This window comes from Barbus barbus, assembly GCF_936440315.1.
Source record: "Barbus barbus genome assembly, chromosome: 37".
Taxonomy (NCBI): domain Eukaryota; kingdom Metazoa; phylum Chordata; class Actinopteri; order Cypriniformes; family Cyprinidae; genus Barbus; species Barbus barbus.
In genome coordinates this window covers 24,067,135-24,081,866 of record NC_136715.1, presented here as the reverse complement: position 1 = coordinate 24,081,866, position 14,732 = coordinate 24,067,135, and positions in this window count along the sequence as shown.

Sequence of the window (14,732 nt, the reverse complement as noted above, 5' to 3'; positions counted from 1 at the left end):
ATCTGGGAAAGTATTGGCTAATCAGCTGCGCGGGTTCCAGGCAAAACAAATTATAAGTGGTCTTCGTTTGGATAATGGAGAGATAACAACTGATCAAAGTACCATTAATGAAAAGTTTAGAGATTTTTACTCTACTTTGTATGCGGCTGACTCTTTTCAGCGGGAGGATGTTGAAGATTTTCTTGGTCGATTAAATGTCCCCACCTTATCAGCTGATGTCTGTAACCTTTTAGAAGAACCAATCTCACAGGAGGAGGTGATAGCTGCCATTACTTCCCTACAATCTGGGAAATCCCCAGGACCTGACGGCTTTCCGTCAGAATTCTATAAAACATTTTCTGTACAGCTTGCTCCTTTTCTGACTAATGTTTTTTCTGAGTCTTTTAAGACTGGAACTCTTCCCCCAACTTTAAATCAAGCATGTATCTCTTTATTGCTTAAAAAGGATAAGGACCCTTTGGATTGTGCTTCATATAGGCCCATTTCTTTGCTTAACTGTGATGTGAAAATTTTAGCGAAGGTGCTTGCCTCAAGGCTTGAAGATGTTCTCCCTACCATCATCTCTACTGATCAAACTGGGTTTATAAAGAATCGTCAGTCTTTTTTTAATATTCGCCGTTTACTTAATATAGTTTATTTTCAGCATCAGTCCGTTCCAGAATGTGTCGTCTCTTTGGACGCCGAGAAGGCTTTCGACAGGGTGGAGTGGGAGTATCTTTTTTTAGTTTTGGAAAGATTTGGATTTGGTCCGGTCTTTCTCTCTTGGATTAAATTACTTTATAGCGCACCCTCTACTGTAGTACTGACCAATGGTTTATCTTCTCAGCCTTTTAACTTGCATCGCGGAACCCGGCAGGGCTGCCCGTTGAGCCCATTATTATTTGCCCTTGCTATTGAGCCTTTAGCAATTGCTCTACGTGAGTGTCAGCAGATTACTGGAATTACACGTGGTGAGGCCGTGCATAAAGTAACTCTGTATGCAGATGATCTATTGCTTTTTATTTCTAACCCGCAGACTTCTTTGCCTGCAGCTCTAACCTTACTTGAGAAGTTTGGCCAGCTCTCCGGCTACAGACTTAATCTGCAAAAGAGTGAACTTTTTCCGATTAATAAAGTAGATATGCAATTACAGTACAGTACAACATACCACTGAAGATAGTCAAAAATAATTTTACTTATCTTGGTGTCTGTATCACTCGCCAGCATAAACATCTTTTTAAACATAATTTTGGTATGCTTCTTGAACGAATTAAGAAGGATCTTTCTAAATGGTCTCCTTTAAAAATTTCTCTCATTGGACGCATTAATTCCATTAAGATGGTGGTGCTTCCTAAATTTCTTTATCTTTTTCAGTGTTTACCTCTTTTTATTCCGTTGTCATTTTTTAAATCTCTGGACTCGGTTATCCCTAGACGAGATGGTGGTATGTCCCTGCCTAATTTTTAATTTTACTATTGGGCTGCTAACATACGAAATACACTGTATTGGTGGCATTATCACCTCCTACCTAATAAACCATCCTGGGTGGACATGGAATTATATGCCCATAAGCAAATTTCCCTTCCAGCACTTCTTGCAGCCAAATTACATTTAATTTCTTATACTTTTGTCGATTGCCCAGTGGTGAAACACTCGCTGAGGATTTGGACTCAATTTAGGAGATCATTTGGTTTTAGGGATCCTTCTCTTCTTAGCCCTGTTGCCCGTAATCACTTTTTCTTACCTTCAATGCAGGATGGGTCGTTTAGGAGTTGGTCTGACAAGGGGATAAGATGCTTTAAAGATTTATTTATTGACAACTTATTTGCTTCTTTTGAACAGTTAGTGTCACACTTTGGTCTTACTAAATCTGATTTCTTTAGAGTCTTGCAAGTAAGAGATTATGTTAGGTCATTTGTATCTGATTTTCCCATGATCCCTCCTGAAAATCCTTTGGATTGCTATCTCTCGTGCAATATATTAGCTAAGAGCTCAATTTCCATAATTTATAATTTAATGAAAAATCAGGCATCTTCCTCTTTAGACAACATCAGGAGAGCTTGGGAGGAAGACCTTGGCGGACCACTCTCGGATGACACATGGAACTGTGTACTTAAACAGGTTCATTCATCATCCATGTGTGCTCGACACTCTCTTATTCAGTTTAAATTAGTACACAGAGCTCATATATCCAAAGTTAAATTAGCTCAAATGTTTCCTGGTACTAGCTCTTTGTGCTGTAGATGTCAGTGTGCTGAAGGTACTTTAATTCACATGTTCTGGACATGTCCCAAACTGGAACGTTTCTGGCGGTCAATATTTAACACCCTTTCTGTGGTTCTTCAGTGCAGATTAGAACCAGAACCACTTGTGGCATTGTTTGGAGTTGCTCCAGAGGAGTTACAGCTGTCTGTATCAATGTGTAAAATTCTTGCCTTTTCCTCTTTGTTGGCACGTAGAGCCATTCTATTAAAATGGAAGAATTCTCTCCCACCCACACATATTCAATGGATTAGAGAAACGATGTCTTGTTTATACCTTGAAAAGATTAGGTACTCATTAAGAGGATCGGGAAAACAATTCTTTAAGTTGTGGCAACCTTTCATCGATTATGTTGACAATTTTAAATAATACCCTTTTCATTGATTTGAATTTACATTTTGTTTTTTGTATTTTATCTATTTATTTCCCTCTTCTCTCTGATGTACACATGTATGCACTGAATTATTATTTTTTTTTCATCATTATTATTATTATTATTTATTTATTTTTTAAACTTGTCATTCCTTTTTGAATTACTGGACAGCATGAGCGTTACTCCGGGGTTGGTAAGGATTGGGAGATTGTTAAATGTGATATCAAAAAATCAATAAAAATATTCAAACCAAAAATGCTCGCTTGTTTCCGTGACTGGGCACATAACCTCTTGAGCTCGAGTGCGCAGTTCACCATCACTCGTTTACGAAAAAAAAAAAAGCAAAACATTGCTCAGGGTTTATTCACCTCTTCAGCATGCTCTTTTATTCAGCATAAACTTTTCACAATACTTTCGTTTCAGCTCTCGTACAACGCAGAGACGTAAACATGTCACAACATACGTCATCACTTTCATACCTTAATACCTTCAAGTCAAACAATAGGTAATTTGTCTGATACCGTAATGCAATGTATAAGAGTGAAATACTTAACATAAAGCTTGTGTTTTTCATGCTTGACAAGTGGCCACATACGACACAAAGAGCTCGTCTCACATTTGCCAAAATATATCATCCCCAAGACTTTTGGGTAAATATTCTGTGGACTGATTCGACAAAAGTTGAACTTTTTGGGAGGTGTGTGTCCCGTTACATCTGGCGTAAAACCAACACAGCATTTCATAAAAAGGATATCATACCTACAGTCAAACATGATGGTGGTAGTGTGATGGTCTGGGGCTGCTTTACAGTTTCAGGATCTGGACAACTTGCTGTAAATGATGGAACCATGAATTCTGCACTTTATCAGAAAATCCTGAAGGAGAATGTCCGGCCATCAGTTTGTGACCTCAAGCTCAAGCGCACTTGGGCACATGTGCAGCAAGACAATGATCCCAAACACACCAGCAAGTACACCTCTGAATGGCTCAAGAAAAAAAAAATGAAGGAGTGGCCAAGTCAAAGTCCGGACTTAAATCCGATTGAGATTCTGTGGCATGACCTTAAACAGTCCATTCATGCTCGGAAACCCTCCGATGTGGCTAAATTAAAACAATTCCGCAAAGAAGAGTGGGCCAAAATTCCTCCACAGCGATGTGAAAGACTCATTGCCAGTTATCGCAAATGCTTGATTGTAGTTGTTGCTGCAAAGGGTGGCACAACCAGTTATTAGTTTTTGGGGGCAATTACTTTTTCACGTAGTGCCAGGCAGGTTTGGACAGCTTTTTTCCCTAAATAAATGAAATCATTATTTCAAAACTGCATTTTGTATTTACTCGGCTTATCTTTGTGTAGTATTACAATTTGTTTGATGATCTGGGGTGTACTAGAACATGCTAGAACGAGAATATTGAACAAGAGGATCACGCAGAACCTTTGCATGCATGGATATTACAAGACATATTAAAGTGGTAACGTTATTGTTGTTGTTTTTTTGGGCTAAATCACGTTTTAGATAGGACGTCAACAACAGCTTAAAAATAACTGCATTTACTATGTACAGATAAGTGCAATGGTAATATGTATTATGTTTATTGTTCTTTAATTCTAACATTATAACATGAACTGCAGTGAAACTGTTATACAGTTGAATTTATGTATACCACAGTCCCACTGTTACAAATGAGGCTCCCACATCACGTCTCTCACACCACCAGAGGGAGCCTTCACCCGAATATTAACTACCTCATTTGGACTCAATTTCCCATCAACCCTCATACCTGGGTTGGATCACACTGCACCTGTCTTCAATTACATACTCAATCGCACTCCCATAAAAGACACTCTCACCTGCTCTTCAGTGTAAAGTATTGATTTGCCACGGTTCTCATTTCTGAGCAGTTTCTGTTATTCTGCCTACCTGTGTATTGACCTGGACTGTTAATCTCGTGTTCTGATTATCGCTGCCAGCCCTCGAGATCTTCAGTTGGTGTTGCTGCAGCACGTGCTAGAGCTAAGGCAGAAGCTGCACGAGCTCGAGCTACCTTTGCAGAGAGAGAAATTGCAATTAAGGTGGACAAAGCACGACTAGAGGCTAACTTGGGAGCCCTTCATCTAGAAAAAAAGGCTGCAGCTGCTAGTGCAGAAGCAGAGATACTAGAAGCGGCAGCAGAGTTTGAGTACGAAGAGCTGTATGACAGGAGAAGCCAATCTTCATCAGCACGAAGCACAGAGAAGCTTGTTTGTGATTGTCAAAGACCAAGCTACACATTTCAGCGACCAGGCTAACTTAGCACCTGATAAGGTTCAGGATTGCAAATCTGAACCAGACCAAATAACGGAACAAAATATAGTGCATGTGAATGATAGCCAGTATGTCATTCTTGATGCATGTTCCTCCTCTTCATCTCTAAGAGAGACAAAAATGCAAAAACTAAATCTCCCAAGAAACATAAAAGAGGAGTTAACAGAGAGACTGGTCAGTAATAAATGGCAGCAACAGCCCCAGTTCAGTGGCGTATCAAGCTCTTTGCCACAACACACAGACACTACAGGCACGATGGACCTAGTGAAATATCTAGCGCGCCGTGAGCTTGTCAGCAGTGGTTTAACACGCTTTGATGATCGCCCTGAAAGTTACAGAGCCTGGAGGTCCTCATTCAGCAATACAACAAAAGACTTGGGTCTTACAACTTGTGAGGAGTTAGACTTGTTGTCAAAGTGGCTCGGCAGAGAGTCTTCTGAATATGTGAGACGTCTCAGGGCAGTTCACATAGGAAACCCAGAAGCAGCTTTAAAAATGGTCTGGAATAGACTTGATGAATGTTACAGTTCACCTGAAGTTATCGAAAGTGCACTGTTTAAGAAATTAGACAGTTTTCCCAGGATTTCAGATAAAGATAACCTCAAACTAAGAGAGCTCGGAGATCTTTTAATGGAGATGCTCTCAACTAAAGGAAACGGTTATCTGCAAGGCTCATTAATGTTGCTCACACTTTAAGATCCACCAATGGATCCAACACATGCAGCGGATGGCATTTGTGTTCACAACCACACAGTGTAGGTGAGCTATCAAAAGCTAAGAATGTGATAATCCGCTCGGTGCAAAGGGAATCATTCAACAAAGCCATTGAAACTCTCTCTAAGGGAGGAAACATAAGTAACAAAATTCCACTCTCAAAACTGAATCCCTTCTTAGATGAGGATGGCCTGCTCAGAGTCGGAGGCAGATTAAAACGGGCAGATTTAAAATACCCAGAGAAAAACACAGTCATCTTAACTGGCAAGCAGCACATCTCTGCATTACTCATACACCACTACCATGAACGTGTAGAGCACCAAGGCTGCATATTCACAGAGGGGGCCATTCGTGCTGCTAGAATATGGCTTATCGGAGGCAAGAGATGTATAAGCAGTATTCTTCATTCATGTGTAACCTTCACTCTTAAATGGTTCTAAATAGTACCAAATAAGGGTTCCTCAGCTCGTAACAATAGCAGAACCCTTATTTGGTACTATTTAGAACCATTCTTCAAAGGTTCCATAAAGAACCATTCATTGAAAAGTATTAATATAGAACATTAATTGTGCTATAGAAGATTTATTTTGTTATTTATCCACCTTCTCTAATATTTGCAGCATTTAAGATGTTTTAGTTAAAAACAAAACTGCAAGACTCATAAATCAAATAAATATTTTTATTTCCTGCTTTTTTGTCATGACAGGACAATATAGACATAAAATCATATTGTCACTCAAATGACAGATGCAAAGTTTGACAATCATTGTACATATAGACATCTCATACATTAATTAAAATCAATTGACTGAACAAGCATGACAATGTCATGTAAACGAATATAATAAAGATGAAAATCACCATTACTTGTATCTATATGAGTGTGTCTGTGTATGTGAAGTGAACAACTGTGAAGTGTGAACAGCGGCTGCAGTGAACAGATGCTCAGAAGTACTTTTTTTTTTACTATTAATTTTACACCTCTACAACAATGACTGTACACAATCTCACAAATTCATAAACATTTCTCATTATGACAGGCAGAGAAAATTGTAAACTTTTTTTACTGTTATAGGGAGAGATCCCTTCCTTCATCTTGAAGACAAATCCTTCAAGGAAGAGCCATGTTTTTTTAAGTCCTTTGGGGTATTCAACCTCAAACACAAAATACATGGAAAACAAAAGGCTGAGTGCCAGTGAAATGTCAGCACAATCTTCAATGATGTCTTCGTTGTCCATTATTATTTTGATTGTGTAATTGAGTGGCAGTCCTTCTCTGCAGCTGATGAGGATGTAGGGTGTTACAGTGTCTGTCTGCAAAGAAATACATAATTAGGTTCAAAGTCAATAAATGCATTACTAGTAACAGTCATGCCAATCTTATGCAATTACAGGATTTGTTCACCCAAAAACTAAAATAGTCAATTCACTCACCCTCATGTCATGCTGTAGAACACAAATATATGAAAATACTGGTACACTTTTCAATACATGGCAGCGCATAATGATTCACTTTCAAGCTTTTTAAGAAGGAAACACACACACACAAAAAAAAACCTGACAATCAATTGACATCTAAAGTGTTTGGATTATTTATCACTAAAATCTATATTGTATGCACTTGTATGAAAATAAATCACTTAGCACTGCTATGGTATTGAAAAATAGGATATTGATTACCTTTTCTGTTCCACTTAATAATGAAAATCATCCAAGTTTGAAATGACAAAGGTAAATTATTACAAAATGTTCATTTTGCGGATCTGTATTGTAGGCAATATTAGATTTCTAAAGTTTTCATTTAATTCACTACTCTTTTTAACTGATACTTAGATCAAGACATTACATGTGTATAAGCCAAAAGTGAGAAAATTGATCAATTCAGTATATCTCTCTTACTAGTTTAGTGGAGAACAGGAGAGAAGTATCCTCACTGAACAGACCGGAAGGCATAGTATAGCTGCTTCCAACTGTAGACCTATGGCACAAAGAATTAAATTTAACATTATTATTATTAAAAACAATGGACACAGTTCACTATTAGGTATTATTACTATTAAGTGAAATGATAGGTCTGTGCAAGGAACTGCACATTAATTTACAGCATTATTATCTGTAATCTATAGCCTCTGCAAACGGTCCTGAGAGTGTTCACGACAGTCTGCAGCTCGAGTTTCCGGTTTCATAATGACATTTGTGCAGGAGCTCAAATGTTAAGAATCTATGACAAGTCAATTTTCCTAAATATATGTTGCGGCATCCGGGGTATAGGATTTTCCGACTTGGAAGCTCATATTTACGATAATTCCGATAGAACGTGAATGCAGTATTAGAACGCCATGTCATGCGAGACGTCTTTACATGCGCTACAAAACAGCATCCCCAAAACATTGGCAAACCTATATTAAATAAAAATATTACATTTTTACTTAACTTTTTGATGCTTATTTTTAGGGATGCACGATATTTGTCGGACTGATAAATTATGGACCGATATGAGAGAAAATGACATAATTTTTATTGCTCTGATAAATAAATTAAATCCGATATTTAGATCCGATAAAGTATGCTTGCTGGTAAATCAATCAATCAGTCTGATTTATCTGAGATTCATCTTCTTTCCGAGTGCAAGTGATTGCAGCTTTAAACTGCAGTGACTCTCAGCATTTGTTGTGCTCATTACGTCAACATTTGCGAACATGTCTTCGGCGGTCTGGAAGTTTTTCTCGGTGGCAGAGGAGGACAATGCCATTGCTATTTCCAGCGCGTGTTCAGCAAGGATTCCGAAAGGAGGAAAAAAGGCATCAAGTAGGGTTGTGACTGAGGAAATGTTCCCACTGGTTAATCGACGTGTCAGCACCTTACCGGTATCACCTCGGTGGATGGGGGTGGACGCTTTTTATCACTTGAAAATAAGAATAAAAAAAATGGAATATCCCTTTGGAGTGGACTTTGAGATTTGTAAAATTCAAAAAGTGAAAAAGCACAATAGGACCCCTTTAAATAAAACAGGAGTGGGTCAAAAACTTTTTCACACCACTGTAGGTAAGGAAATGGTTATTATTTGTATTGACTATCACACCAAATCAAACACGCCTGTTTGCATTTCTGTTTAATTTAACTGTGTTTTTGTGAACATATATGCTTTAATAACAAATAATTGTAACACTTTACAATAAGTAAATGCTTATACAAAAGTGTTACCCAAATAATGTATTTTGAGCGTTCACTTGAAAATAAGAATTTTAATTGACTGACAGCCCTAATATATATATATGTGGGGAATATGTGGGGAAGTCGTGGCCTAATGGTTAGAGAGTTGGACTCGTAATCCGAAGGTTGCGGGTTCGAGTCCCCGGCCGGCAGGAATTGTAGGTGGGGGGAGTGAATGTCCAGCGCTCTCTCCACCCTCAATACCACGACTGAGGTGCCCTTGAGCAAGGCACCGAACCCCCAACTGCTCCCCGGGCGCTGCAGCATAAAATGGCTGCCCACTGCTCCGGGTGTATGTTCACGGTGTGTGTGTGTTCACTGCTGTGTGTGTGCACGTTGGATGGGTTAAATGCAGAGCACGAATTCCGAGTATGGGTCACTTCACTTCACTTCATATATATATATATATATGTGTGTGTGTGTGTATATATATATATGTATATATATATATTTTCATTCATTCTATGGTTAAAAAAGTCTGTATCACCCTCGAACTTCGGAACAACTCCACTTATAACGGTCTCGCCCGTGATCGCAAACACTCTCAAATCAAAAGCCGAGAGGCAGTGGTTCCTTGACCACCACCAGTCATACTATGCACTGGGATTCAGTTTTTTTTTTTTTTTTTTTGTATGTACAGTTTTATAGATCTGAAAACTTTTGTGCAAATGCAAAATCTAGCTTTTGTGCATATGTACACTCTTAGGATGAAATATGTGGAATGATTTCTACATGAGGCACCTGGTCTTTTTATGATCGAACAGTTATCCGATCAGAGAAAACGCAGAAAGTGACCAGGAGTAAACAGGCCCTAAGATAACAAACTATAGAAAATATGCACAAAGGAGGTCAAACAAGGAGAACTAGAACACAACCCAACCCAAACCACAACAGAGCATACATTTGACACATTAACTTATAAATGTATCTGTATCTATATAAATGTATCTATTCAACACAAAGTTGGTAACTTATTGTATTTATTCAAATTTTTAAGTCATTATTTACTCACTCTCATGTTATTCCTGTCACAATAACCTTAATAGCCACCAGAGGGCACTCCATCCCATACCTTTGTCACTCAGTCTTGCCTTGTGTCCCAATGTGCATACTATCCACCCTATCTGCCCTAAATAGTATTGAAAATTACTACTATCACATAGAATTTAGGATGGATAGTATGCACATTGGGACGCAGGCTTGGACTTTATTTCCCATTATCCTCTGCCCGGTATCATCATCATGATTGTCCACAGCTGTTTCTCATTGGTTCATTAGCTCTAAAAGCCTGGTTTATTCACTCACTCTTTGTGGTGTCTTGTATGTCTGTTGAACTGCATATCTGAGACTTTGTATCCTGTGTTCTTGTTTGTTTGCATGTTCTCTGGATTTCTCTGTTTTCGCTTGTGTCCTGGATTTAATCTCTTTTTGGACTGTTTACCTGTGTTTGGACCTTTGCCTGATGTTTTCGGTTTATGTTATTTTTGGTATATGATTACCCCTCAATAAATATGTGTTTGGATCCTCAGCCTTCGAATCTCGAAGCAGTTCCTTAGAAGTCCCATATATCTTACAGTACTTATGTTGAGGAGATCTTCTAGGCAGAACAATAACCTCAGTAACAATTAATTTTCAGTATATTATTTTTCGATACGTGGCAGCTTGGTTACTCCCAGCAGATCACATACAATAAATAGAAATAGGCATAAGAGGGAATTGCCAATACTGATAACTCTCCTCCAGAGGGTAGACTTGAGCTGCTACCTCTCAAAATAACCTCCCTTAACAGTAAACACTAAAGCCCACAGATTCGTCAGATATAAGAAAGAAATGGAGTACAAATATAAACATACCTTTACTAAAGACAGTAAATAACCACTGTAACGTCTTCTGTGTTTGCTTTTGTTGGAATTTGAGTTAGTTTTCACTGTTTCTGGAACAGATTTTTTTTTTTCAGGTGAAAAAGTATTCTTAAATGTATTCTAAAAATGTACTTGAAATTCAGATATTTATAGTACAATTGTACTCCTGACATGCTTACATTAAATGCATCAAAGATGTTTTGAATTACATTTGAATATATTTTTAAAAAGTATGCTAGAAGTACTTTGGTAATAAATATTACATTTACATTTAGTCATTTTGCAGACACATTTATCCAAAGCGACTTACAAATGAGGACAATGGAAGCAATCAAAATCAACAAAAGAGCAATAATATGCAAGTGCTATAACAAGTCTCAGATAGCCTAATGCAATACACGTAGAAATTGTTTTTCAATTATATAATAAAAAGAAATAAAAAACAGATAGAATAGAAAAATAATACAGCAAGCTAGTGTTAGAGGTCTTTTTTGCCTTTTGTTAATTGTATACTAAATAAAACGAAAACAAATATATAGAATACAGAAATATTAGAGAAGCTAGTGTTATTTTATTTTTTTAAGAAAACAAGCAGTTAGTAAATTAATAGAGTGCAAGTCTAAAAGGGGCAAGTTGTTTATTTTAGAATCTGTGACATTTTAGTGTATTTACAGTAAATTTACTATAACTCTTACTTAAAGTATATTTTATGTATACTTCTGTTATAGAATGATCAGAGCATGAGACATTTGGATCCATCTGCAAGCTTTTATTAGACAAAGGCGTGGTCATAACAGGCATGGTTCAAACAATGGCAAACTGGTATATCAAGGGCAAATAATTCAAAACGGGCGTTGTCGGTCGACGGCTAACAATATCCCGTGGGCTTGACAAAATGGGTAATCTATAAACACGAGCAATAGTCCGGGCTGGGGCAAACAGTATCCAAAATAGGGCCAGGCACATGGGTAATCCAAGATACACAGGCTAGAATCAGAACACGGGAAAACAAGGCAAGGCAAGACTATGGTTAAACTATGGCAGTAGAACTGGCTCCGTAGAGTAGCTATAGCCAAAGCTATAGAGAGAGAGAGTTGCGACAACTCCGTTGACTCCAATGGACTGTTTTTTTTTTACAGCAATGGCGGATCATGGAGCCGCTCAATAGTTCCCAGAAGTTAGCTCTCATACTATCAGCACCGTAGAGATTCAGCAGAAGAGACCATGGTGATGAACTTTTAAAAGATAAGACATTTATAGAACAAAATTATATATTATCAGCACAGCTAATCAAATTAACTTGTGCAATAAAACAGATTATTGTTAGATTATTCCTCACTTAATTAGTAGATTTACGGGATGTTATTCATTCTCTTCATGCTTTTTCATTCGTTGTTGTGTAATTAAGGCTTTTAAAAACGTAATTTCTGCTGGTGGGAGTTATTTAATAGATTTGGATTTATTGCAAATGATGCTGATGGACCTAAGTGAGAATTAAAAAAAGTTTAAAATAGGCGAGCAGTTTTCATTTCAGAATCATGTTTCCCGTGTAAATTTCCAAAAATGTATTATATACCACTAATATATTATAGACGTAATCACAATAAACCTATACTTAAATGTCTTAGTAATGTCATCTTGATGTATATTTTTTTCTGCTCTCCATATCAGTAGGGAAACCATACATTCACACTCCTTTCTGTGAGGGACTGGAGCACTCCTATGCAGCACAGCAAACTATAGTGGAGACTGTTCAAGGACAACATGCTTTATAGTATGTTAATACGTGCATAACAAAAGTCAACATACATAAAATATATGATTAAATGTGTAGAAAAAAAGTTGTTTTAAATTTGAATATACTACAAATATATTTTTATATATAAATAATTGTGGGGTGCACAATTAATTTACACTTAAAATATGTTCACTTTTTTGGAATGAATTTTCAGAGACAACATACTTAACATTTACCATGAGCTTAGTAAAACGACAATGAACATTAGCATGTGATTGCACTTGACTAACATACAAGTTGTTAGAACACACACACACACACACACACACACACACACACACACACACACACACACACATTTTATCTTTTAAAAACAACAGTGATACAACTACATGTGTATACTACGCTACTATACATGTTTATATCATTTATTTGTTATCTAAATAACGCAAATAAATTACTTTATAGTCTACTAATTGCCAAACATCGCAGTTCTGTCTCACTAACGCAATGTATTCCAATTGCCCGCTATGAACTTCCTGGAACTATTTGAGGTCTTCGTGAATCACGTGACGATCGAGCATTCCGAACTTCCGTTGTCACAACTCTGTCTCTCTGATAGCTCTGGCTATCGCTAAACAATATTCGGCAGTGAGCAAGATGGCTTATGTAGCATGTCTGATTGAATTCAGCTGTATGTGCGTACTCAGTGCATTCAGCTGTGTATGTGTAATCAGTGCAATGGATGATGGGAAGTGTAGTCCGGGGTGAATTTTATGAAGCATAATAATTCACTCACACATAAATATATTATAGTTATAATATGCAAATCCCTTATTACAACTTATGATGTATTATTAATTTTGTAAAATATTCATTAGTAATAAGCATATTTAACATCATATGTTGTTCAGTTTTTTTGTTCGTACTTGTAAAATAATACTAGGCTTGTTTTATAATACAATTCAAATACATTTTATTTTCACTTCTAAATACATACCATGATTCATTACTTGTAATAGGCTACTATTTAACTGTTCTTTACTGTCACGGTTCAGGGTGCCTTCTCGGCTCCTCGTGCTGTCTGTATTGTCCTGTCATGTTCGGTAGCTCGTGGTCTGGGCAATCAGTGCTGATCGTGCAGCAGGAGGGCACGGATCACGAGCTGACTCTCCCCCACCTGTCGCGCATTCCCCCACTCCCATATATGTCCCTGTTTTTCTGTTCGTTTCTCCTGCTCTAACTCTGCATCTGAGTCCTCACACCGTGACATTTACACAAGAATTTCCACATTGTATCATTTGGAGGGCATCCTAAATTATTTCCCAAAAAAGGAAATGCTTAAAATCCATAATTATGTACATGTTTATGTACCTAAATTCAGGCAAGCTCACGTAATACACATGACAAAATCTGATTGGTTCTCATGCACATCAAGCAAGCAAGTCTAAATTAAAACTAAGTCATATAGAGCAATCTTTTCTCCTTAGAAGATTTGGAAGAAACCACTCGATTGATACAGATTACTTTAGCGATTTTCATCTGCTATGAATTTATTGAAATGTTAACATTTTGGTGACTTTTAGCAGAAGAACATAAATCTCTCAGATTTCATTAAAGGTGACATATCATAATAATCTGATTCTTCCAGGTTTTAAGTGTAATAATCAGGTCACCAGTGCATCTACCAACCAATGAATCTTGAAAAAGATTAACCTGGTAACTTTGTTTTGGTAAGCCTTTTTCTGCAAGCGTCTGAAAAAACGAGCACGTCTGATTTCGCTCCCCTAATGATGCTGCAAACGGATCTCATTATAATATTACCGCCCCTTAATATGTACATTTCCACCCACGGCGCCATCATTTTGATTTCACAAGCCACAACAGTGTACCAGTTCTTCTAATACCATGGCGAAATTTTGAGCAAAACATGCTAACTGTTCTGGCTTTGACTGGACAGACGAGCACAGAACACTATTTAGAATCCCAGCCTCAGAGGAGACAAGAGAGCAGTGGATTTATTGATTTATATACTGTATACCGCTGCTGCTACACAGATCTAATATAAACATGCGATTAACATAAACTTGTGTGTGAATGAGAACTTAGTTTAGTACTCACATGCTGTGACAGCTGTTTTCTGTATGTGTGCTTCAAATGTGTGCACCCAGAAAACCATTAGACATTTATACCAATATGATTTAAAACGCATGATTTCAGCGCGATAAACATGATAATCAGAACCAAAACAGATGTTTTTACGAGGTACAAGCTGTAATGCAGCTCTA